The sequence below is a fragment of the Rhodnius prolixus genome, unplaced genomic scaffold (assembly GCF_049639745.1).
Source record: "Rhodnius prolixus isolate KJV_2025 unplaced genomic scaffold, Rpr scaffold_6, whole genome shotgun sequence".
Lineage (NCBI taxonomy): Eukaryota > Metazoa > Arthropoda > Insecta > Hemiptera > Reduviidae > Rhodnius > Rhodnius prolixus.
In genome coordinates this window covers 41,171,524-41,199,471 of record NW_027411634.1, presented here as the reverse complement: position 1 = coordinate 41,199,471, position 27,948 = coordinate 41,171,524, and the positions used below count along the sequence as shown (strand labels likewise).

General features: G+C 37.0%; 1 protein-coding gene and 1 non-coding gene across 3 annotated transcripts in view; both read left to right on the top strand.

Moving 5' to 3' along the window:
* Scgdelta (sarcoglycan delta) overlaps nucleotides 1-27,948 on the top strand; it is a 302,399-nt gene that overhangs the window by 10,258 nt on the left and 264,193 nt on the right. The gene's annotated exons all lie outside the window — the stretch shown is intronic.
* On the top strand, nucleotides 20,971-21,043 carry TRNAA-AGC (transfer RNA alanine (anticodon AGC)). The gene has a single exon. It is a non-coding gene; the product is annotated as a tRNA-Ala (tRNA).

The following is a 27,948-nucleotide window of genomic DNA, read 5'->3' as shown; positions in this document are numbered from 1 at the left end:
TGATAGCCTTGTCTTAGTAATTACTGAACAAGCTTGCTAAGCCGGAAATGGGTCGTAATATTTCCTTCTTCCTGTTTCGCTTCTTTTTTTATTTTATTTTAAGAATCACTGCTTTTATTGCTCCCCTTTGAATAATATTGTTGTCAAATTTTCCGGAAGTACGTGATTAAAGCTTTCACTGAATACAAGGCTCAAACTTTGATTTCCGTTTTTTGCTCAATTTTCGCTTCGAATCTAATAGTTTTGGTCCGAAATACGTGAACCTGTAATTTGATTCTTTTATTCAATGAATTTTTTTTAGAGGTTTTTCACGTATTTCTAGAATAATGACTCAAACGATTTAAATCTATTATCTCGCTTTAATTCTCTTTCGGAATCATGATCCACCTATTACTAACTTGTAACTTCGGTATACAAAACAATTATTGGAATTTAAACTTCTTTTACTAAAAAAAATAATGAAAAATTAAAGTAATTGCCTATTTTTTCAGGCGGGGCTTAACGTCCAACTACCAAATTAGGTGTCGTGGACGGAGGCGACTAGCAAACATACTTTACTATAAATTTCTCATATTAACCATTAAATAAAATGCAAGGCCTAGACTAGTACCGCAATACATCTTAGCATTGCAGGTCTAGCCTATCACCGCCTAACATACTTTACTATAAATTTCTCATATTAACCATTAAATAAAATGCAAGGCCTAGACTAGTACCGCAATACATCTTAGCATTGCAGGTCTAGCCTATCACCGCCTAACATACTTTACTATAAATTTCTCATATTAACCATTAAATAAAATGCAAGGCCTAGACTAGTACCGCAATACATCTTAGCATTGCAGGTCTAGCCTATCACCGCCTAACATACTTTACTATAAATTTCTCATATTAACCATTAAATAAAATCCAAGGCCTAGACTAGTACCGCAATACATCTTAGCATTGCAGGTCTAGCCTATCACCGCCTAACATACTTTACTATAAATTTCTCATATTAACCATTAAATAAAATCCAAGGTATAGACTAGTACCGTAATACATCTTAGCTTTGCGGGTCTAGCCTATAACCGCCTAACATACTTTACTATAAATTTCTCATATTAACCATTAAATAAAATGCAAGGCCTAGACTAGTACCGCAATACATCTTAGCATTGCGGGTTTAGCCTATAACCGCCTAACATACTTTACTGTAAATTTCTCATATTAACCATTAAATAAAATCCAAGGCCTAGACTAGTACCGCAATACATCTTAGCTTTGCGGGTCTAGCCTCTAACCGCCTAACATACTTTACTATAGATTTCTCGTATTAACCATTAAATAAAATCTGATCTAATATATTATTGATAAAGAATCAACTTGCAACTGCAACTCCCATACAGTTTGCCTATAAAACTCCATCCTTAATTATCCCAACGCCATGCTCTCCTGATATTACGAAATTATTTAATTATTTAAAAATGTAACCTACCCCCTCGTATGTGAGCAGGTTATATTGTTCTCAAAACATGTACCAAAAATTGGTTTAATTTATGTTAACATATTGGTTTTCATTTGGAATTTAAATTAAATTGTTAATATTAAATCATTATAACTGCGTATTGTTATGACGGACGGACGGGGGGGCTTGTAATCAGTGGGTTACTGCACCCCTTTTGGGAGGGGGGAACTTTACGTGTATTCAATTTCATATTTAAAGAATATTTAATTAACTAATTTATTTTGTTCCTCTCTTCCGGAATAATCAACAGCAAGGAGATAATTGTGATGGAATAAAAAATGCGCAGTGGGGGGAATTTAGTGTGAACAAGGATAACCTTCTCAAGGTATAACCCTTTCCTTTGACCACAACTAGGCTAAAATGTCCATATGGATTAGAACTGTTATAGATTTGTACGGAAGTAATGTATACCTATATAATGGATAATAAAACCACTTAAAAAAAAGTGAAAAGACTTATCTGTGACGTGGTACTTCCGATTCAAGGACATTTCCTCAACATTAAAATTTCAGCAACCCATTAAACCTGCCTTAATAATATATTAAGAGGTGTGTCCATATTCAAGATTATCTTCTATCATCAACGAAAATAAATGTTCTGGATCACAAAATAAATTCAATTTATTTAATTTTTGTGTCAGTTTAGAAAAACCAATGTGGGACTCTGCAGTGAAATCTACATTCATCCCTCCCTGGAACTGCCCCCCCACAAAGAAACCGGAAGTCTCAAAGGAAATTTATTCAAATAAACGTTATTTAGATTAAGAAGTAAACGCGAAATTTAGAATCCTTGTTAAGAGAAACTTTTCTTAGAAATTTGAAAAGAAGTGAAAAAATCAATTCAATAAATATTATTTTATGTGGGGACAGATTAGCTGAGTGGTTAAAGTAAATGGTTTCCAACACGAAGATCACTGGTTCGAATCCAGCTGCTGACCCCCCTAAGATTTTTTTTCTTCCTAGGAGCTTCAAACAGCTCACTGTCCGCTGATGGACAGTGTTGTCTGCAATGAGAGAACACTGCCCAGAGGCCGGCGCATTGCACTGGAAAAGGCTTAGGGCGCCAATTATCATGCTGTTGTTGCGCCTTAAATGCAAAAAAAAAAAACAAAAAAACTTTGATGTATTTACGATAAGTATGATCATAAAAGATATGATTTAGATTTAATTTAAACAGGATATAGATCTGAAAACGTGTTATATCCGGTGTATAATGCAATGTTGAAAATTTGTCAAGGTCGCAATGCTTTCTCTATTAGAAAACAATGGAATTCGCAACAAACTTTTAGCAGCTTTCTATTGTTATTAATTATTAATATAATATTAATAATATTGATGTGTTGCGGTACTAGTCTAGGCCTTGGATTTTATTTAATGGTTAATACGAGAAATTTATAGTAAAGAATGTTAGGCGGTTATAGGCTAGACCCGCAATGCTAAGATGTATTGCGGTACTAGTCTAGGCCTTGGATTTTATTTAATGCTTAATATGAGAAATTTATAGTAAAGTATGTTAGGCGGTTAAGAGACTAGACCCGCAAAGCTAAGATGTATTGCGGTACTAGTCTAGGCCTTGGATTTTATTTAATGGTTAATATGAGGAATTTATAGTAAAGTATGTTAGGCGGTTAGAGACTAGACCCGCAAAGCTAAGATGTATTGCGGTACTAGTCTAGGCCTTGGATTTTATTTAATGGTTAATATGAGGAATTTATAGTAAAGTATGTTAGGCGGTTAGAGGCTAGACCCGCAATGCTAAGATGTATTGCGGTACTAGTCTAGGCCTTGGATTTTATTTAACGGTTAATAAAAGATATTTATAGTAAAGTATGTTTGCTAGTCGCCTCCGTCCACGACATCTAATTGGTAGTTAGACGTTAAGCCCCGCCTGAAAAAAAAGGCAATTACTTTACTTTACTTACTATTGTTATTAGAGTGTGCCCGCTAAACTTACCGTAATGTTTAGTATAAACGATGTAGTATCGGAAGTGCAATATAGACTGCACCAGCTAGTGTAGCAATAATCGTGGATCTTCCATCATGCGGACGACAATGTACTTCCGATACAAACATACAGACCAACTAATGTGTTAATATGTTCAACATGAATTAGCGGCCAGCCAATCTGCAGCGAGCTTCAACTGTCAATATTATCTATATTATTAATGATTACCCTTCTTGCTTGGTGAGCGGAAGTTCAGCATTTCGAGAGAATTTAACATTTTGTGAATTTCACCGGAAATTACGCCTTTTGAAGACTCTTAATTAGGGAAAAAGTGGTTTTTAAATTTGCGTGCGCATAACTTAAAGTCTGATGTGAAAATTCACTCCACTTTCCCCTATTTTTTTTTCAAATTTTAAGGCGCGTCAACGTGTGACGTCATTGGCGCCCAGAACTTTCATTGTCCATCACCGGAAGGTGAGCTGCAAAGAAAAAGCAGCCATCCCTACTTTCTTCCCACAACTAGCGCGGAGTTTTCCAGAATTTAAGCTTACTACATTTTTCCTAACCAAAAAAAAAACCTGCTTTACTGGGAAAAAAGCGACTTCCGGCCCCATTGAGTAGTTGAAACCCATATGTATGTTAATGCGTACTTGACGTAGTGTAAGACAAGTTTTGTACTACAAACACGCCATTGAAGGGGATGGTAACCAAACAGCGGAACAACACGTACACACCAATATATTTTGGGGGGTACAGGAAGTTGGGATTTCTGTGATCATTTAACTTTGAACAGTCTATTTAGACAGTGACTACTCCAGTCTTGGTGAACTACATCCGGCCCATTGTAACTGGATCTTGGTAAACCCTCACAAAGAAGTCGTTGGAGCGAGAAACAAACTTACAAACCCTAGGTTCTTGAATTGTACTAGATAAGAGGAAGTAGTATGATCGTCACAAAGTTTGACGTCAGATTTGCAACGGAAATTACCATTTTGAGCGAAGAAAATTCCATAACCGGAAGTGCCAATTTGCGGGAATGGATTTTGATACTTTTTATACTACTAAATATTTGTTACACTTATTGCTACTACATTTTTCGATCATAAAATCGATTTCAGAGGGTGAGGAATGGTTACGCTTTTTTCTTTAAAAAAAAAAACCTAATTTTGGCAAACATTATGTATGTCTCAAAAACTTTGAGTCCCAAAAAATGTTAAAGTTTAAGTCACGAGAGTTGTAAGGATGTGTGATAGTCCGTCCAGGTTTTGGGAGGGGGAGGAAACGGAAGTGGCAGGACTAAACTTGAAATTTAAGCTAGTCGAGGTTTAAGTTTTAGTAATTAAACGTGTTAGGAGGTAGTAGCTTGGTTTAAACTACAGTAAATTCGAGTGGGAGTGAGAAGACACGTGCATTCACACGTGTGCTACTTAAACAGTAAGATAGCTGAGAGAGTGGGCTAAAGGTGTTATGGGTGCATCCCTATTTAATTATTAAATGCTTAAAACGATGCCTTAGCAATGGCACAGGGAGAGCAACAAGGAAACGTGTGGAGGCAGTAAACTATGACGCAACAACAAACGATTAAGGTGGCAGTAGCTTTCCCCTTGAAAACCCTCTCTCTCTTACCCCTCTTCTATACGTGACGTAAAACAAAGTTTTGTTAAGCTTTCCTGCTTGCAGTGCTTTACCAAACATGCTGTGTGCATGAACAGAGTGCAGAGAGGTGTAGGGATGCTGAGAAAGTGGGGAAAGAGTGAGCTAGCTGTTGGCAGAACTGTTTCTCTTCCCTTTTTCCAGGCAAAAGAGAGCAGGGCCGCCATCTGTGGCAATGATTTAAAGCATGATTGCAGTTTGATGTCTGCTGTGTATTCCTCAACCCCCTGGGGCTTTTTTTGGGAAGGGAGTGGAAGAGATTCGCGTCCTCCTGTATTAGTAGAAAGATTGCGGGCGGTCCATAAGCACACTTCCTCCGGACGTTCTTGGTTTGGGATAAATAGTAAGACGTTCTAGCACATGTTTTGCTAGAGGAAATGATTATTGCGCCAAAGCAGAGGCTGTTTTTTTCTCCCCACCCTTGTCCTTGCTACTTGTGGGAAGTCTTAACTCTGCAGCAGGTCTACCATTTTGCTCTGCTGGTCTGAAAGAAATAGAAGTGGAAAGACATTTTCCTTCATGTCAATTCTCCTTTAGTCTGTGGCGAGGATGATTTGATGATATTATAAATCTACTGCAATCAGTACCTGCTTCATCCAGAGTGAATCCAAAAGATGGTAGCAGAAAAGCAAGATCGATAAATGTGTTTTCGAGTTATTTAAAGGGATTAGTAGTAGTAATCGCCTATTTTTTCAGGCGGGCTTTACTTCCAACTACCAAATTAGGTGCCGTGGACGGAGGCGACTAGCAAACATACTTTACTGTAAATTTCTCATATTAATCATTAAATAAAATCCAAAGCCTAGACTAGTACCGCAATACATCTTAGCTTTGCGGGTCTAGCCTATAACCGCCTAACATATTTTACTATAAATTTCTCATATTAATCATTAAATAAAATACCAAGGCCTAGACTAGTACCGCAATACATCTTAGCTTTGCGGGTCTAGCCTATAACCGCCTAACATACTTTACTATAAATTTCTCATATTAACCATTAAATAAAATCCAAGGCCTATACTAGTACCGCAATACATCTTAGCTTTGCGGGTCTAACCTCTAACCGCCTAACATACTTTACTGTAAATTTCTCATATTAACCATTAAATTAAATCCAAGGCTTAGAATAGTACCGCAATACATCTTAGCTTTATAGGTCTCACTTTAAAGGGATCATAATGAGCCCAATGCTAGTAAGCTCTAGCGTAGTCCAAGTTAATTCGCAAAGGCTTTGCTGCAGCAAAATTGGCAAATTGGGGATTTCTCACAATCACAACTTTGGGTTAAGAGGAGATGAATGCCCTAAAATTAATAGAAATTTGTTCATTTATAAATTGTAGATTTAGGTAGCTCAATAAAATTTTTGTATAATTGCTTTGTTCAGGCGTTGAAGAAGGCAAGAAACTTTTCCGAAAGGTTGGTAAGTTGGAATTTTTTAAAAAAAAATTGATCACCGCTTTACAATACCAAGAAAAAACAAAATAATCCAAGTTATTGAGGTTCATCATGGAAGGGATGGTTAGAGTACTAGATCCCCACAAGAAGACCCCGGGGTTTAGAATCCAGGAATGCCGGTCCTTAGATTTTTCTATTCCTGGGAGCTTCTTAGAGCTCTGGAGCACTCCAGTTGTCTGAACTGGAGGAAGCTTTCTGAAGATGGGCTGGGTACTGGACCAAGGAGCCAGCAAATGGTCACAGATGTTGATGCTCCGTAAATTAAGAGACAAAAAAAAATCAATCTTCCGAAGAATTATTGAAGAAGAAACAAATAACTGCTAGTTTTTAGTGTTCTTCTTTGACACTGTTTTAATGTGAAGTCAAAAGAAGTGAAAACAACAGAAGCATTGCAGGAGAAAATGCCTTATTTTTAGAATCTTTTGTTAAAATAGAGAGACTTTAGCGAGCTAGAGATGTGGTGGGAGAAGAGAATCGGATGGTGGGGGTATAGAAGCGGTGGTGGGGGGTAGAATTGTGCCAGTGGTACGACAGCCTCAATATAGTAAACTGGGGCTTGATTACTTGTCCTTTGTATACCTGAAAGGGCCCATCCCTTCTCCTTAGCAGAGCCGACACTCACACCTAGAACGAGTAACACTCCAACTTATGGAAATGATTATTGCCATCTCTAAAAACCGTATCCTCCACAGCACAGTGCCGAACCCCCTTTCCCTTCTGTCGTTTAGAAAGCTGCCCTTTTTAGGACGCCGCGCACCAACTCACCTCCTGGCTAAGTCCAAGACCAGAAGTGCAAGCAGTTACAACGCTCCTGTATTTCACCAATTTCAAACAATCCTCTAGACAGCTTTTAATTACACATCGCCCACAATTTAACGTCTCTTACCCCCACTCTCTCACCTACGGCTAAACCCCCCACTCCTCCTCAATCCCGCTGCCTTCTTCGTCTTGATTTTATTTTACTGCAAAAGAATTTTATTTTCCATTTTAGCGTCCCCCAGGGAGTTTTATGTTTACTTCAAATAGTTTTATCATTTCCACAACCTCGAACACTTCTCCTTTTCTTGGTACTTTTCCACATTTTCTTTAAATATACTCTCAAGACTTTCACTTACAGATGTAAGTGGCATTTCATTGTAGATCCTGAATAAGTTATTGCCTACATTTTTGCAGGCTGGCAATAATCCAAGTAACTGTCCAAGTAACAAATTAGGTGCCGTGGACGGAGGCGACTAGCAAACATACTTTACTGTAAATTTCTCATATTAACCATTAAATAAAATCCAAGGCCTAGTCTAGTACCACAATACATCTGAGCTTTGCGGGTCTAGCCTATAGCCGCCTAACATACTTTACTGTAAATTTCTCATATTACCCATTGAATAAAATCCAAGGCCTAGTCTAGTACCACAATACATCTTAGCTTTGCGGGTCTAGCCTATAGCCGCCTAACATACTTTACTATAAATTTCTCATATTAACCATTGAATAAAATCCAAGGCCTAGACTAGTACCGCAATACATCTTAGCTTTGCGGGTCTAGCCTCTAACCGCCAAACATATTTTACTGTAAATTTTTCATATTAACCATTAAATAAAATCCAAGGGCTAGACTAGTACCGCAATACATCTTAGCTTTGCGGGTCTAGCCTTTAACCGCCTAACATACTTTACTGTAAATTTCTTTTTTCTGCAACCATGTAGGAATGTTCTCATTACTCAAATAAAATCAGCTGTGTAAGGCCCAACTTTACCTCACTAGTGGGGAAAAATTCCCATTAGTGTCACTTTCCTCACTAGTGAGTGGAAAAACTTTATTGTACTTCCTTGATATAAGAAGTTTTGTTATTAAATATTTTCTGTAAAACTTTAATAAGCTTATTTAACGTAACTAAATAATTAAAAAACGAATATTAAAAAATAAAATAAAAATTGAAAGGAATATAGAAATAAAAATAATATTTTAATAATTAGATATTTTTAATTATAACAGTTAAAAAGGTTATAGTGTTACCTTATAGAAAATTAAAATGGATTCTAGTGATTCCTGTTTAGTTTTTTTTTTTTAGTTAATAACCCTAATGGTTGCAGAAAAAATATAATATTTAACTCGAGTGTAAAGTATTTTCCTCACACTCGGCAATTTGCACTTGCATTCGCCTCGCTTCGCTCGCTCGTGCGTGCAAACCCTGCCTCGCATGAGGAAAAGTACTACTTTCCACACTTGTTAAATAAATAACTTTTATTACCCTTTAAATAAAATCCAAGGCCTTGACTCCGGGAATCAGTACCACAATACATATTAGCTTTACAGGTCTCACCTCTAACCTCTCGGCTTCGGTGGCGCCTAGATCCTAAATACTCGTAATCCAGGCAGAGAGTGCATTGGTGATTAAATTATGGTATCCTAGCCTTAAATAAATCAGGCCCATCAGGAAAGCGAGTGAATGCAACGCATTTCCCTCTCTGTAATGTTCACTTAGAAAATATTCCTGTTTTCCATTTTGTTTTCTCTTCATATCTAGAACTAGGACAGCCCTGTTTGGAGTTCCAGTTTGATTATTAGACTCATCAGCGATTTCTGCGTGTTTTCTAGGATATCTTTTTGTACAGAGCAATCACAGGATGTCTCTGATAAACATGGAAATATCATGATTAGAATACTTCCTTTTTTACAGAAAAGGAAATGCGATTCTAATTAAAATTGTTCACTAATTTTAGAATAACGGGTGGGGGGGTCTCTCGAAAGAGTTCCTTGAATGGAACAGTACAGGATTTTGATGAAGTAGAAGAGGGATATGTGGACATCACGTAGTCCCAGGGACCGGGAGACTAATCAGATCCTGGTGTTCCCGGGGTTCATCTCCGTATTTCCATCCCAACATGGCGCTCAGTGTTTTGCCAACGCTATCTGGTAGAACAACACCTAATTACTATCAGCTTGCTAACTGAATAACAAAATAATTCTCTAATCCTCGACGTGACGTGGTTTGGTTTTGTAAATTTCTCATTAATTTTGTCTTTATAATTATACATGTGTTTTGTTTTGTTTTTTGTAATTCTTTTTTCAAAATCTACAATCAAAGGGAAAACTAAATTGAAAAATATGTATGAAGTGTGCGTAAAATTAAATTTACCCCATTTTCACTGAATTGAGTTGAGGTTTTCTTTTTAAACTCCACCATTTATTGAGGTTATGTTCGGTTTTTCTTCCATTCGAAGGTTTTGAGGTTATAACTTTCCCTTCCGCGAGTAATTGACTTTACTCAAGCTCAATTCTTTTTACTTCCCCTTAATAATATAATTAAATATTTTCACAGTTTTTACTGGAAATTAACATTTTGTGGTGCGCGGAGGCCCCCCTCCGAAAAATGAGTTAAAAAACAAAATTGTCAGGGAGTATTGTTTGTGAGTTGATTACAAAATATTATAACAAAAATAAATAATAAATTAATAAATAAAAATAAAAAATCAGCGGGGGGGCCCGCTGCAATTTAGCGGTCATGATTCCATAGCCGGAAGTTATCGCTTTACTGAAAAGATTCGAATCCTGCTGCTGACCCTTAGATTTTCTCTTCCTAGAAGCTTCTTACAGCTCACTGTCCGGTGATGGACAGTGTTGTCTGTAACGAGAGAACACTGTCCAGAGGCCGGCAGTGCACTGAAAAAAGCTCCGGGCGCCAATAACCTTAGATGTTGACGCGCCTTAAATCATAAAAAAAAATAATAATAAGTTTCAGGAAAATTTAAGTACGTACGAGGTCTGTAAATTAAGTAATGAGACTGATTTTTTTAAAAAAAATTTATTCCAAAAAAGAATTACAATTCTATATTGTCATCTTCAAAATAACTTCCTTCTGAAGCCACACAGCGCTCTGGAGACGTTTCTTCCACTCCTCATAGCAGTGTGCTCGAGAACTCCGATACTGGAATAGCCTTCAGCTGGTCGTCGGTTACAGCTGTTTGAATGTTTTCCGACTGTCCCAAAATGCAAGTTCCCTTGAGGTGATTTTTTTTCAACTTCAGGAAGAGAAAAAAAAGTCACAAGGACTCAAGTCAGGCGAATAAGGAGGCTGTGAGGAGCCACAGGAATGTTTTTTACTGGCCAAAAACTCTGGTTTATTGAAATTTCTGTGGTGACAAGGAGCATTATCGTGATGCAACCAACACCCAAATTGTTCTTGATGTTCTTGGTCTCACACGAATGGCCCTTTTTCGAAGGGAGGAATGAGAGGAAGTTACGTCATCATCGGGCACAAATCAGAATTTTTTTTTGCATTTTATTTTTATTTGATTAATTTTATGGATAATATTGACCAGGTAGTTGTGGTGCGGATAATTCTTGGATGAGCTAATGATGGACACTGTTCCTGGTATAAAGTGGGGGGTATTTAGTTGGGGGCGAAAACATTTTCAAACAGAGAATGGTACATTTAACCGGGTGGCTGCTACCACCATTACGTTGATATACAACCATTTACTGGGGGACGTGATCTTCAAACATAAGAGCAGCACATAATGTCCTCTTAGGCAGTGGCTTTGGATACGCGGGTCCTATTAGTTCTTTGGAGGGTGGGAAGTGGGGTTAAGGGAACTTGGACTAAGATAAGTGCGGGGGTGGAGAGTTGTTTTAACTAGTTAATCCCCAGTCTCTCTGGACATCCAAGTTGTTCCGTACACTGTGTGTGGAGAAGATCTCCTGGACCATCTGAGAGGCTGTAGGCTATTCTATTCTACAGAACTAGGAGTTGATAATAGACAACGATTACTGTGGAGACTTATGAGCAATACGGGAGGGGGTTTGGAAGGAGTTTAGGATTGGGGGCGCCTATATTCCAGGGCGACTAAGTTCCCCCCAATTCTATATTCAGTGCACAAGTAACTCCGGTAGTAGTGCTGTGTCTTCGTCGTGGGTTTAGTATGAGTCCCATTTCCGGTGCCCGCAGAGTGGGCAAATCAAGTCCAGTTCTCTGGATCCTCCCACCTCCACTGCTTCTAATATTCCGCCCTCACTCTGTCTGTCTCTCTCTAAAGATATGTGCACAGCACTAACTAGATCATCGTTCATCACTTACACATCGCCATTCTAAACTACCCACCCCGGCTGTCTAACTCTAAACCGGAAGTACATTTTCCTTCCCACCCTCCTCTTTCTCCAGTAATAATGTTCGTATTGCATCATCAGCATCATTTTCAGTGTGCATGGCATATATATATATATATAATAATATAAATTCCTTTACTTCCGTTTTGGCCAATGCCTTCTAAAACGTGCGTGCATCTTTTAAAACATATTTCATGCGTTCATGTTACGCGTACAGCATAAAGTAGGCAGTTTGTTTTAAAGGGAAAAATAAGGATTTGTTTAATAAATAAATTATATTTTAGTTTTGTGGAAAAATAAAAAAAATTATAAACATGACGTCATCACTCACTCACACGACCATCTCTAACTTATGGAGTTAAGTAGAAAATTTTCTTCGTATTTTCAACTTAGAACTTGATTTTAATTCACGGTAACAATATAGTGGTGAGAGGGGGCACCTTTGAACAGGGGGCGCCTTTGAACAGGGGAGGCGCCTTTGAACAGGGGAGGCACCTTTGAACAGGGGGGGCGCCTTTGAACAGGGGGGGCGCCTCTGAACAGTTTATAATTTCTCGCCAAATATTTTTAAAACATTTATGATTGGCAATTTTCTCCATATGTTGTGGTAGACCTGTTGTATAATTGACAGAATTTCCCTAATGTTTTCATTGTTTGGTAAAGTCCAGAATTGAGGAATGTTATATTTTGTAAATTTGGAAGTAAAATTTTTGTTGCATCTTTGGAAGTGTATTGTGAAGATTGTAGTGGACAAGGTGTGAAGTATTGTTAGTCCATATTAACATTTGGAATTCGTATTTTTAAATCTAGTATTTACAAAAAGTCTATTTGCTTGCAAAAAAGTGTTGGATATTATATTTTCTTTTATGGAAGGAGAGGGGGCACATTTCTACATCACCAGTTAAAATGTGCCGCCCTACCGACCTGCAAGTTTGTGACTTTTTTTTGTTTAATCGCAGAGAAGGGGAAAGTGGTCCGGAACATCAAGAAGCGCAACAAACCCGAATATTTTGTTCAAACTTCCCTAAACCCATCACACTTCGAGTACAAACATCCCGGACTGTGTTATTCTCAGAACCTTTGAACTAGATTTCAGTGGTTTCAAAAGAGAAAGTAATGTACTCGTAGTAGTCGAGAGAAATAACTGATAGAAGGTAGAGTCAGAGTAAGGTAATATCATTTCTTTCTATATTATATTGTGTTCAAAGCTACCCCACCAGTGGGGCAGATATTAACATTTGACACAACATTTTTAAATTAAAAAAATATAGATATGTATGTAAAGTACCAACTGTTTATTGATATAGATCTGTTCAGAAGACTTGAAAGTTGTAGAAAACAAAATAAAAAGGTTCAATAATACGATTCTGAGCACTCTGTAACAGAAAATGTAATGTAAATATGAGATGGAAAACTACCCAATAGTTACTCTCCTAATACTCGCTGACGCTAGCAGTTTCACTGGAAAGGATGTCTGGAGAGGCTAGTGGCGTTCAAGTATGCAGGAGGATTGTTAGGAAGAGTTCAGAGTGGGTGATGACTGACTAGAAGATTAGTATGTGGAAATAGGGTTCTGTCAAATCTCTTGTTTACTTCAGGTAGGAGGGGGAATATTCCAGGTGCTTAGCGATGCTTTGATTGGATACTTAAATAAGGAGCTCGAAAAATTTTGGATCCTGAAGAATTTGGGAGTAGTTGTCATTTCTTCGTGCATGTTACAAAGAGTATTTAATTTAACATTGGACAGATAAAGTCCTTTTCCTTTAAGAACGCTTAAGAAAACAGAGCCGATCAAGGAGTGCTTAAGGTAATAATAGATAAAAGAAGAGTAAAAAGGAAAAATAATAATAAAGGAACACAAGAAGTATTCATTTGGATGAAGAAGTAAGAGAAAGACAAAGGAGGAGAAGAAAAGCAATAATACTAAGGGGCAAGATTAGCATTTTGGTCGCCACTGGAGCAGGATAAGACTGGTTCAGTTCAGTAAGGGTAGAAGGTGAAAAAGAGTGGGGGGGGGGAGATAAGTGAAAGAGTAGTGGGGGGAAAGACATAGAAAGAGATGGAGTGGGAGAAAACCAATCTTAGCATGTCTTTCCGTTTTTAAGAAAAACACAAAAAAGGGGAAACAAATCTACAAAGAGTTTTCCTGCTTTCCTTTCATCTAAGTCCGCAGGCCTCTTTTCTCTTGTTCTGAGTAGTAGGAAAACAAAAGAGGTTACAAGCTCATCCGGTTGTGTGTATGAGAGTGGGGAAAAGCATTGCTTCAGGGCTGTTAACCCTGTGGTACACTGGGAAAAACTGGGTGGTGGAAAAGGATCCCAAAAAAGCCAAACTATTCTTGCTTTGATTTGAACAGACTGGAAGATATTCCTTTTTTTGCTCTCTCTCTCTCCTGCTGTTGGCGTTGTTTTAGTAAAGGATTGGAAGGATATGTTGTAGCAAACTTGCATAAACAGGATGCTCTACTGGGTTTGGTAAAGAATAAACATGTGTCGTCAAGAACTGCTACCTGTTAGTTTATCTTGCCAGGATTCTTTCTCGCACTTCATCCCAAAGCGACCCGTTCAATCTAAAGACTCTCCCGGAGCACTATTTCCAAGCTTCCATCTCATAACTTAACTTCCAACCCCTGAACTTCATTTCCCAGTCGTCGTTTGTTCTGTAGTGAGAGTTTTGAGCGTTTGTCGAGTAGTCTGGCTAGAAGTTTGTATCGTTTGTTTAGTTCGGTACGTTTAAGTCTCGTATGGGGGTTCCAGGTAAGTCTCTTGTCTAGGTACATTCCAAGGTACCGCACATGGTCGGCTGGTGGGATAGGTGTATGATGTAAGAAGAGACAGGTGGTGGAGTTTGACGTTTGAGCGTGAAGACTATGTATTTAGACTTAGTTGGGTTAATTTTTATACGCCAGTATTCTAACCAAGGTTCTATTGAGTGGGACTGTACTTCGAGGATAGGGTCAGAGTGAGTGGAGAGAATGGCAGTGTCGTCAGCGAAGGTGTAAATAGAGGTATTAAGGTTAGAAGGTAAGTCGGCAGCATAGATTGTGTAAAGTAGAGGAGCTAAGACACTTAAAAAATATCTTAATGTTGAAATTTAAATACCTTAATATTTATTAAATAATAAGTAAAGTAACGACAGTATTGCTTCTTAATTAATGAGATGGGTGTGCCTGGTGTTTCTTTGCAAGGTTCCGCCATGTTGGGTTCGAAATTGTTTTTCCTTCGACCGGTCTGGCGCAGATCGACCCTACTTTTGTTAAATAGACCCCTGGAGGTTTATATAGACCACTTTGGCGACCTCTGCTTTAGGGTGAATACTTCTCTCATTCCTCCTCCAATGCTTCTAATGGCATTTTAAAGCTACTTATCACTTAAAAGTGCTTTTAATAGATTTTTGTTTTTAATGCTTCAAACAGAAGTATTAGAATTAAATGAGACCACATATTTATTAAGCTTAAATAAAATTGTAGGAGCCATGTTTGAGAAAATTTACAAATATCCTTCACTACTACATCCGGTGCTATTTCCGGTTGGAGAAATTTTGTACGTAAATATTTACTTCCTTTCTGTAAAGTTTCACAATCGATTCAGTAATTTTATTCGAATTCTAAATTTTTCGCAGATCTTCTAATCTTCCCCGTAATATTTAGTAGCTGGACCATGCATTATACTAAAATGGTGTTTTAATGGTAAATCTATCCGTGCTCCTCTACCTGACATGTATTCTTCCAAATAAACAACCTGCATGTGTGCTATGATGCATCTAGTTTAAGGTAAACTCGTAAGAGCCATTTTTAAGAAAAATCTTTAAACGTAATAACGTTAAAGTTGTGAGATTCCCTTCGCTAAGTTACGAGCATATCCCTAGGGAAAACTCAACGAAAGTAGGAAAAGTCTGCGCTTTTCTGCAATTTTCCGTTACACAGATAGTAAAAAAAAAACCCATACGAGAATTTATAACCTTAACCTGTGTATGGACTGTGTATGGCGGGTAAAATTTCCCGCGCCCGCCAAAACACTGCACACAATAATAATAATAGAAAATAAAAATATCGATACGATAAGAGCACACAATGTTACCAAACACCTGCTAATATAGATAACTGAATTGGCCAGCTGTAACATGGATATCAGACTACAGTGGAAGGGGAGGGGGTCCCCCCACCACCTCTCCATGGTTCCATGACTACAATCCGAAAACTTGCGAACCGTACTACAATGTTAACTGTACAATATCACGCACGCCAAGAGCTCACACAGTCATAAGGAGTGGCAACACTGATTTTGTGTTCCTTTAATACAATATTTAATATTAGTGTGATTCGTGAATACAATTCCGGCCAGTGGTCTCAAATCATATCCTATCCGATTATTATCCAGGGCGAGACTACAACTTGAAATTACTGGGCTCCATCCTGCCTATATATTCAAAAGACTAGGAAGACCACACCCTTCAAAAAAAAGAACAGGCTACAGCATGCAGAACTTAAAATATTACCCTAATACCAAATTTACTAAATTATATACCAAAAAACACCTGAAGTTAATTAGATGCAGATTTTTGTTTGAAATTACTGTAATTGAATAATTTGATTGCTTCAAAGCTCAATCGCAAAAAGCCCCGGCTAGCATCAAGAAGAACTAATAGCTGCGTTAATTCATAAAATGTTAATCTCGAAGTTGTAGTGCTCGGCCTAAGATCTTCTAGTTCAAGACGTCAGAACATTCTTTTTGCTGGAAGATCCTACCGATGGTGATAAGCCTTCGTAAATCTGTTAGCTATCCCGCAAAGAAATATCTTACGAATGCCTTACCTTAGAGGGTTCTCAAAATATGTTCAGCGGTACCTTAGTATTCCTTGAATCCTTCTCTTGCGTTCCTCAATAGCAAAAAAATTAAAAAAAATTGGTAATTATAATTTTTGTGATTAGTTAAAAAGTAGTTCAAAGATGTTGAACCAAAAACTGCAATTTTCGAAGAGGGGGGTTTTCTCGGAAATCCTACAAATCTACTGCATTTTCTGTTTTCCATTAGTATAATATGATGACTATAAATATGATGACTATAATATAAACCAATAAATATGATGACCATTCAAATTGATATTTTCATGTAGAATTTTAATTACATAAATAGTTTATTTATCAAATAACTATGGGGAGAAAATGATTAAAAATCTCTAATTATATTTTTCTATGAAATAATTAGTGTTAAACAATTAACCAATAAAGAGTTAGAGGCGTGGATTGTGGGCGGTTGTATTGACCAATCAGTAGCTGGAACGTTAAAGGTGACCACGCCCACAGCCATGCCCTCTTGAGTAGTAATGGCTGCTTGGATTAGAGTTGTATCAGCAATAAACTATAACAAAACTTGTTCATAGTTTTTTTTTTAATCTACATTTTAACGAGGCAATTATTAATTTCTGTTTAACAGTATTGTATAAGTCTAAGCGTACATTATACTTAACTATTACTTTAGAGGGAAGCCTACCCACTGCTCTCTCGCTGGAGTGCCCTTAATGAAATTTTCAAATTTCAAAATTGAAGTTTTAGAACTACTTAAATTACTTTGGGTTGGGGGTCATACTACTGAGTAATTAGAATCAGCAAGTTTATTGCAAGACGAAATTTATTCCTAACTACTCTATCTCTAATGATGGCTGAAAGTCCGAAATCGGTTCTTTTAACTTAGTACTTTTGGTTGATTGATTATGACCAAAAAAGCGCCTTCCGGTGCAACTAAGCGAAATTTGAATATTTACAAAAAAAAAACAAAAAAAACACTTTCTTGTACTCAGAGGAGCTCAAATCAATATACTTCCGGTGGAGTCGACAATCTCGCTGATACATACTGTGGGGGAAGAGGTAAGAGAGAGAGAGAGTGAGAGAGAGAGAATGGTTACACGAATAATCGTAAGTTATTAACGAATATGCGTGCGCATATTAGAATGTGTTGCTAAAACATTAACATACTCTAATGTAATTCGACTGGTACGTCTGTATGTACAGACACGTACAAGGGGAAGTAGTCAAATACGATAGAGTTTGGACGATTTATCTGCAATTAAGCACTGGCCGTGGGCGATTTAGCCCGACGGGGGTCTCATTGCCGATAGACGATAATGTGGGGGGGGGGGGGTTGTCAATACTGCAGACTGTGAAAATGTACAGAGATTGGGGTTTTTTAACGACGTGCCGCCGGCCGCATTTACACGATTTGGCGTTGTTGAACGGAAATGATAGAAATCCCCCCCCCAACAACCTCATCAACCGTTGTTGTCAGAGTGTTAGTGAGGTGTGAGTAAGCTTTAAAGTGGTGGTAGTGTGGTTAGGGGGTGTGTGTACTAGATCGAATGGAAACTTGGCAGTTCGACTTCCCCCTCTCTAAGTCATATACGTAAACAAAGTGCCTAGCCCCCGACCACTGTTTTTGGCGGTCAGTTTGTTTAAATAGTGTTGCCAACTTGAGAGAAGCATGTATGTACTGAATTCTGCAAGCCTACAGGCTAGCAAACTGTTTTCTCCTGTTAGTAAATATTATTTCAAAGCCCCATGTATATTTCGATATCAAAGATAAAATTCCCTCAAATATAAATATATCGATATGTATAGCATAATGAAATGTTAGGGGTGGAAGGTGGCCCCTTCCCAATATTAAAATGATTAATTTTCATTAATTAATTATATTAATGGGAAGGTGACTCCTCGTTATGTCTTGATCACACTTCATTGGAGAGAGGTGAAGAGGTGGAGGGTGTCTAAGAACAGATATGCATATAACTAAGAATAAGAATCCAATAATAATAGTAGCTAGACGGAGGCGACTAGCAAACATACTTTACTATAAATTCCTCGTATTAACCATTAAATAAAATGCAAGACCTAGACTAGTCTCTTAACCGCCTAACATACTTTACTATAAATTCCTCGTATTAACCATTAAATAAAATGCAAGGCCTAGACTAGTCTCTTAACCGCCTAACATACTTTACTATAAATTCCTCGTATTAACCATTAAATAAAATGCAAGGCCTAGACTAGTACCGCAATACATCTTAGCTTTGCGGGTCTAGCCTATAACCGCCTAACATACTTTACTGTAAATTTCTCATATTAACCATTAAATAAAATCCAAGGCCTAGACTAGTACCGCAATACATCTTAGCTTTAGGGTCTAGTATCTTAAGGATCCAATATAAATACCATAATTCTTGCCAAAGAATAGTTTTTTTATTATTGGAGGACTTATTTCACAAAAAAGCCCATCATAATTTCGAAGATGAAGTCTGCTGGACAGTCCCGAAGAGTAAACTTTCACCATCGTCAATCATCGACCAATCATCAACAATGACTTCCAGGAAGCCTATGATGCCAAGAATCTGTTAGTCAAAAGAAAATTACGAGTTTTTGGGCAATTTTGAAGTTTTGTTTAACTCAATTTAAAGGGATGCTTGGCCACCTCACCCTTTGAGACCCTGTAATGAACATTTTTCTAGAAGGGGAAATCTTTAAGAGCAGTATACTCGGGAAAATCTCCCCCAAAAAAATTTTCCGACCTTCAACATGTGCATCTAAACCAGATAAGAAATTTTCTAGTTTTCCTCTTTTAGGTTATGTAGATTGGCTGGCAGGCGGACGTATAACAATTTTGTAAAGTCAGCGAGGCTATGAAATAGGTTTTAAGTTACCAAAATAATGTTTAATCAATAGAAAATTTTGTAAACTAGAAAAATATTGTGAAGGTTTTCCTAGAGATGGTTTTCATTATTTAAAAAGAAATCACCCATTGGCCAGACAGATATGACGTATTCATATGACGTGCGAACATATATCATATACTTTGACGCATGCGCAGTGCTTTTATAAAATATCGATTTTTTTTTTATTTTTATTTTTTGTTTTATAAACTAAAAGGTCCAAGTTTATGTACTATTTTCTGTTGTGCAGATAACACTGTACATACTCGCAGCTATCTTAGTTGCAGTAGCATAATATTATATAGAAATATAAATATATGCACCATGTTATATGTTATGTGTGCAATTTAATAATATTAGTTCAACCCATTTATACGAATGTAGGTCGGTATGGAGTTGATAGCTAGGTACTTTAGATTTTAAGTTCATTATGTTATACTAGTATGTGTTTGTATGTACGTATTTATTAATAAGTATGCAATTGTATTGGTCGGTGTTAGTTTTCTGCAATCCTATTTTAAATAAAATTTAATATTTCTATGTATAAACACGTTATATTATTTATTTGCATTATCAACCTTCATATTAGAGCTCTAAATTCTAATTTAAATTTCAAATTGTCTGATGCTTTTTCACAAATAGAGAGCAAGCATTACAATAGTATTACAATTTATTATCGATATAGTAGATCGATAGGTGGTCACGCTTACAGTTTATTGTACTGCCCTGCCATCTATATGTATAATATTAATAAGAATTAAATGTGGGTGTAAATTTCGAATTTTAAAGAAAATCAGCTTCCCAAAAGTGCCACTTTTCTGAATAGAATTTTCCAAGATTTCCTTTCAAATAGCTCCTAGAATTTTCATGTGAATGTGATTACACGTACAAATATTTTTTAATTAAAACACTTTTTTTCTTTCTCGGAAAACTCGATCCAAGCGCACCTGCGAGTTAGGAAATAGGTAGATTTCCTGTAAAGTGTCTTTTTTTTTTTTTGGTTTTTCCTGTAATTGTGAGGTCTTATCTCTCTCTCTCTGGTTTATTATTAAGAACAGGTGAAAATGTATTGCGGAAATAATGAGTTTAGAGAAAAATTATTTCTAGAATTTCACGTTAAACTTTTGTGTGAACACAAAGACGTTTTAAAAAATGTTCTGAGCAGGGTCTTGAATTAAGTCTTCTCTAAATTTCAGTGTAATGTACAATTTTATTGCATAAAGTTTTGTAAAAAATAATTTGGGCTCAAATATTTGAGTTTTCGGAGGGGGGGAATGAATTTTTGGACTATTTTTAACGCCCCTACACTTATTCTCAAAACATTTATAACCTTTCATTTAGAAAAATATAATTTTAATAATAAAAAAAAAAAGAGTAAAAGAAATTGTATTCCCTATGCTTTAATATTTGCTGGAATCAGTAGGATTTGGCAGAGCAACGGTCTACCAAAAATGAGGTAATCGTACGATTAAGTAATGTCTACTAAACCAGTTCCTTTTTAGAATGAGAAAGAGAGAACAGTTATCTCCTACTCCGTTCAATTGGCATTCATTCAAAATTCTGAACTTTCTTTTTTTATAAATGTAAAAATTTGTAGTGGTCTACAACAGGGGGCGTAGCTCAGATGGTAGAGCGCTCGCTTAGCATGCGAGAGGTACCGGGATCGATGCCCGGCGCCTCCAAAGTTTTTTTTTTTTTTTTAATTTTTACTTCGTATTTTCCAATTTTGCCAACTTACAAAATTCTAAAACAACAAAATAAGTAAATAAATAAAAAACTACGATTGGTAAAAGTTTATTTAAAATGATAATACTAAATTTAAGTTTGCATGCAATGAACTAAATAGATGGCGCTTCCCATCCAGTTTAGTGAAGTAGTTTAAACAGTAGAACTGCAGAGTTCGCGCTTATCAGTCCATCACACCTGACTTTACTTAAACTCTTGCGAGTGATAACAAAAACAAAAGCACTGGCTGGAAAGGTAGGTAACGTTCTGGAAATTTAGATAATTCCCCACATTGTACCCGGGGGGGTGGGGGCCACCACAATATCTCCGGATCTGAATCACCTGGTTACTTCCAAGATTGGACTTACTTCGACGGTGAAACTGTTCTGCATCCACCTGTTTTATTTTACACTTTTTTATTGCTTGTCATAGAAGAAGTAGTATTGAAAAATAATAAAATGTTTTAGGTTCTCCAATTGACCACCATAGTTGGCAGACATGTTAGCCTAAAGTTCACGTCATAAATTAGTAAAAAAAATATTGAAAAGGCAGAGTTCTGTAGTTACAGTCTCTCACTTCCGGTAGACAAATCTTCTTACAACTTTAAATTTTAGTAACAATGAATACACAACATAAATATCACTCATTTGGTAGAATTGTACATTGTACGCAAGTAGCACGTTAGAGGTAAGCCAAACCATCCTCTCTCCTGATAATGTTGCCTTAATCACACCTGTGTATCTTCTCTTACGATTGTTCAAGGAAATTTAACATTTTTTTAAACTTTTTTGTACAGTATGGGAGACATTTCCATTTTCTGTTACAGAGTGCGCAGAGAATCTGTATTATTGAACCTTTTTATTTTGTTTTCTACAACTTTCAAGTCTTCTTAAGAGATCTATATCAATAAACAGTTGGTACTTTATATACATATCTATATTTTTTTTAATTTAACAATTTTGTGTCAAATGTTAATATCTACCCCACTGGTGGGGTACCTTGAACACAATATAAAATAGAAAGAGATGTTGTTGTTCATTCTTTTTGGTGACTGATTCATAGTTTCAATATGATTGAAAAAATAACTGCCATTTCACTCTAATAAAATTTATTTTGCCGAGCTTTCGACCCAGGGATTAGGTCATCTTCAGGGGTAGTTTAGAAAGTAATACTATTACATTTCTGGGTTGGTGTGTCTTCTGTCTTGTCTGAAAGAAATGATATTACCTTACTCTGAATCTACCTTCTATCAGTTATTTCTCTCGACTACTACAATTACTTTCTATTTTGAAACCACTGAAATCTAGTTCAAAGGTTCTGAGAATGACACAGTCCGGGGATGTTGTACCCGAAGTGTGATGGGTTTAGGGAAGTTTGAACAAAATATTCGGGTTTGTTGCGCTTCTTAATGTAGAAGTTCGGACCACTTTCCCCTTCTCTGCGATTAAACCAAAAAAAAAAGTCACAAACTTGCAGGTCGGTAGGGCGGCACATTTGAACTGTGATGTTGAAATGTGCCCCCTCTCCTTCCATAAAAGAAAATATAATATTCAACACTTTTCGCAAGCAAATAGACTTTTGTAAATACTAGGTTTCAAAAATACGAATTCCAAAATATGGACTAACAATACTTACACCTTGTCCACTACAAATCTTCACAATACACTTCCAAAGATGCAACAAAAATTTTACTTCCAAACTTACAAAATATAATCATTCCTCAATTCTGGACTTAAACCAAACAATGAAAACGAAGGGAAACTCTGTTAATTATAGAACAGGTCTACCACCAAAATATGGAGAAAATTACCAATCATAAATGTTTTAAAAATTTGGCGACAAGGACTGAATACCTTAAGACGAAAAGTTGCTGGAATACGAAACGTCCAAAACGTTTGTGGTTTGTCACATAGCACGATTTAGTTTGTTGCAAACCCAACTATTTCAACGATATACTTACGAGGGTCGTTTGAAAAGTCCGTACAAAGTCAGAGAGATAGCACCACTGGCGCGTATCGAGGTTATGTTTAGTTAGTAGCATCTCTTGGAAGAACACACAACAAGTTTCAGCCAGATCGGTCTATTACTTTGTGTTTGGCATTCGTTTGAATCGAGGAAGTGGAGTGATTTTCTCACGCTTGACCAAAAACGAAATCGTGTGAAGTGTTGCAAGGACGGTTCGCAGCTGTTCCAGAAGAATCCGCATGACTTTAAGCGTCGTTTCGTCACTGTGGATGAAACATGGATACATCACTACACTCCTGAGACCAAAGAACAATCTAAACAACCAAGGGGGAATCTGCGCCAAAAAAGGCGAAGACCGGTTCCTTCGGCCAGAAAGGTTATGGCGACTGTCTTTTGGGATTCGCAAGGAATAATCCTCATCGACTATCTGGAAAAGGGTAAAACTATTACAGGTGCATATTATTCATCGTTATTGGACCGTTTGAAAACCGAGCTGCAAGAAAAACGCCCACGATTGGCCCACAAAAAAGTCCTTTTCCATCAAGACAACGCACCAGCTCACACCTCAGCAGTTGTGGTCGCAAAATTAATGGAAATAGGGTTCCAACTCGTTTCACATCCCCCCTATTCTCCAGACTTGGCTCCCTCGGACTACTATTTGTTCCCCAATATGAAGAAATGGCTGGCGGGAAAAAGATTTTATTCAAACGAGGAGGTGATTGCAGAAACGAATGGCTATTTTTCAGACTTGGACAAATCCTATTATTCGGAAGGGATCAACAAACTAGAGCAGCGTTGGACGAAGTGTATAAGCCTAAAAGGAGACTATGTTGAAAAATAACAAAGGTTTACCCCAAAAAATTAAGTAGTTTTTATTTTTGCGCGGACTTTTCAAACGACCCTCGTAGAAATGACAACTCTATTTCAAAACTAAAAGTTACCCACTAATTAGTTGCATTCAACACGAACTCTACCTAAGTTTATTTTAATAAAAACAACTTTAAATTATTTAAATAATTTAAATTGCTAGTCGGAGATGGGAATATTAGAAATTTTGTAACCATACTTTCTGTTTGTTTTGCTTAAGTAGTGGGAGCCAACAAAATGCTATTAAGGGTTAATAATGGTTAAAATTTCATATGAGTATGTCAACAAATGTTGCAGTTGTCAACAAAGCACACGCTGACTAATGCACATTAAATGCAATGAGCGTTTTGATTGCTTTGCATTGTTTATTTTGTGGGCTAAACTTCCACAGGATTTGTAATGATTGCATTTTTTATGTAATTAACCATATTACAGATTATTATTTATGTCTGAGTAAGAGGAATTGATTTTCTCTTTTTTTGGGGGGGGGTTTCAAGCAGAAAATCTCTAGATCGGGGTGAAAGTTTTCCGGTTTTCCAGATAGGAAGGGTGTTAGACGATTCTGTGCCTGTCAGGGTAGAGGAGTTGTTAGGTTCTGTTCTGGGACAGAGGCGGATGAGCTAGACGTAACTTAGAGGAGTAATAATAATAATCATAATAATAATAAGAGGAGGGATTAGCTATGAGGTTAGCATACTGGACTCCCACGCGGAGGTCCCGGGTTCGAATCCAGCAGCTGACCCTTAGATTTTTCTCTTCCTAGGAGCTTCTTACAGCTCACTGTTCGGTGATGTACAGTGTTGTCTGTAACGAGAGAACACTGTCCGGAGGTGGCAGTGCACTGAAAAAAGCTCCGGGCGCCAATAACCTTAGATGTTGACGCGCCTTAAATCATAAAAAAAAAATTAAAAAAATAAATAATAATAATAATAGTAATAATAATAATAAGGGAAGGGATTAGCTATGAGGTTAGCAACTGGACTCCCACGCGGAGGTCCCGGGTTCGAATCCAGCAGCTGACCCTTAGATTTTCTCTTCCTAGGAGCTTCTTACAGCTCACTGTCCGCTGATGGACAGTGTTGTCTGTAACGAGAGAACATAACACATACGAATGTGAGCGTGCACAACGAAGCTTCGACTAGTGACTCATACTCGCTGCTATAAACGAGCATAGATGATAGAATTGAATTTTTCATTTTTCTGCTAGCTGAACTCCAGTATCGGAGCTTCAAAATGTACGTAGAAAAATTATTTAGTGCTGTCTTTACTCATTATTTTTGGTTATTATTTTATTATTTACTTTTAAACAATATTTTGTTTTTTTGAATCGTGCTTACATTTATTTTCATGTGTATTTATTTGTTTTTTCTCAATAAAACCATTACTTACCTAAGAGTAATCACTAGTTTTTCTTCTATGGTTATAGGATTTCCATGACAATTTTTCCAAAGTTTTCTTAATTTTGACCTTATTTTTTCTAAAATATAGTCGAATGTGGGTGGACCCATCCTCACATATTCAAAAAAACGCGATCCGGATAATTTCTAAGTTCCTTATATAAATAGTGAAATTCGCCCAAAGTACTTCGTTTTTTATTTATGGGATGTACATGATATTTTCTAAAGCGTTTTTTCTTTAAAATATACCATTTTGTTGCTTCTTCACTACTCGGACATGTTGCATGTATCACGGCTCCGTTGTGCACACTAATCATCGATTATATTTTACTCTATCAGTTATCATCTCTGCTATCATCTATACTCACAGCTCCGTTGTAAACGTACCCTAACTGGGACATTGTGGAGTAAGGTTTCAGAACCAGAACTCTTTTGTTTAACATCAATTTAAGCTCATGGTGTACAGTTTGAGGATGCAGATGTTTAGACGCTACAATTGACACGATGTTAGAGCATAGAATGTTACCTATAAGATTATTGTTCGATTATTCGGACAGCTATGATCTTGAAGTCAGAGGTTTTTGATCCTAGATTCGGGATGCTGCTTTTTGATGAAGGTTTTGAGTATTTTTTTTAAATATAGCTTAGGGGTTAGTTTTTTGTCTAAGAACAAATAATAATATAATCCCTTTAATGATCACAAAAAAATAAAATAAACTCGCAAAGAAAATTTACCCCACTTTTCTTTGGTTTTTAATCCTTGAATTTTTTACAGGAACTCAACTAGAAAAACTGCAGTAATAGATGAAAGCAAAACACAACGCATAATTAACGTAAATTCTTTTAAGGGCAGAAAAAAAATACAAGGGGGTGGCCCCCGGTACTTGTTGTTTGCCCTCTTTAAACAGGATTAAAGAGCTTCTTATTACGTACGATTTTTTTTTTTTTTTTATGGTGGGTGGTTGGTAGTAGTGCATTGCCGCGCGCGCCCCCCACCACCACTGGATATAAACGAACGTAAGAGGTTATCGTTTTCTTTTTCCCCGCTCTGCACTCCTATTTACGCGGCGCCTTTTTCTTTAGGGAGAAAGGAGTTGCTCATTAGTAGAGAACAAGGTTAGTAAGTGAACAGGTCATCCAACCTCCTTTTTTTTTTTTTTATAACATACTAGTCGCTCATTAAAATATCGTATTATCTTCATATTATTTCCCGTCCGTTTCAAACTTGTCAACACTGCTAAAATTGTTTTTAAACTTAATAAAATGTATTTTTTAAATAATAATTTTAAAATTATGGATTCCCCTATAAACTTTCCATAAAAGTATATTTTAATAAATTCTTAAATTAAATATTTTGTGGCTGTAATCCACGTATTATGCTAAGTTAGACGATTTTAATGGAAAGCTAAATTTTTTTTACTGTTTCTCTATATCTCAAAAAATATACGTAAAATTTACGTACGATTAGAAAATCTCAAAACGGAGATTTTTTCTGTGAATAATTCGAAATAAAAAATTTGACGTAATATCAGTTGCTTTAAAAAAATTTCCTTCGAAGTACTAAATCGAATTGGTTCTACTTTTTTGTGTTTTTCATTTTTTGAGGTTATTAATCGTGTTTTTAAGTCCCAAGGAAAAGCAGCAATGGTTCCTCAAAGCACAGTATCGTTGTCTTGTGAGTGTAATAGGAATGTCTAAAATTGAGGCAGATGGCAAATCTTAGGATAAACATATCTGTTCAGTCGAACCCATCTTTTCTTGGCGCCCTTTTTTTTAAAAAATTTCCCGCCATGCTTTTTCCCGCGTTTTTTTTTGGTTCCCGCCAAAACTTCTGTAGCCTTGCATCTTGTAACCTTCAATGGTGTTTTCATTTCTCTTCTTTCCAGGCCTACAGTGCATCAGCGTTCATCGGCTAGACGAGGGAGCAACAATCACCTTCCTGTTTCCTTTACATTACACTTCTCTCTACAGCATCAGTTTTTTTGGTCCATCTTCATCTGCAGGGTTGTCTCGGTGTCTTTTGTTTGCCCTCTTTATGGCCCTGGCCTTTCCCGGCCTTGACCCCCCACCTGGTGTCCAACCTTGACCGAGATGGTGGTGGTGGGGCTTACGCACTAAGGGCAACTAGAGATTAACCATCTCTAAAACTCTCGCGTATTTCCACTTCTGGGTGTAGGCGTCTTCGCGCGCCTACAATATCCTAAGGCTGGAATCATAGTGGAGCGGCGAAGATAGCGAAGAGCAAAGCGGCGAAAACAAACACTCTCCATAGATAGCGTTGCTCTCTATCTTCGATTTGCTCCCCACTGTGCGCGCGGTCCCATACGGTTAACTTGTGTTTGATTTCGCCGCTTTGCTCGCCGCTCCACTATGTTTCCAGTCTAAGGGTACGTTTACAACGGAGCTGTGAGCATAGATGATAGCGGAGATGATAGCAGTGATGCATCAGCGCTTATAGAATAACCTAGTACATTCTTATGTGAGCGTGCACAACGAAGCTTCGACTAGTGACTCATACTCGCTGCTATAAACGAGCATAGATGATAGAATTGAATTTTTCATTTTTCTGCTAGCTGAACTCCAGTATCGGAGCTTCAAAATGGACGTCGAAAAATTATTTAGTGCTGTCTTTA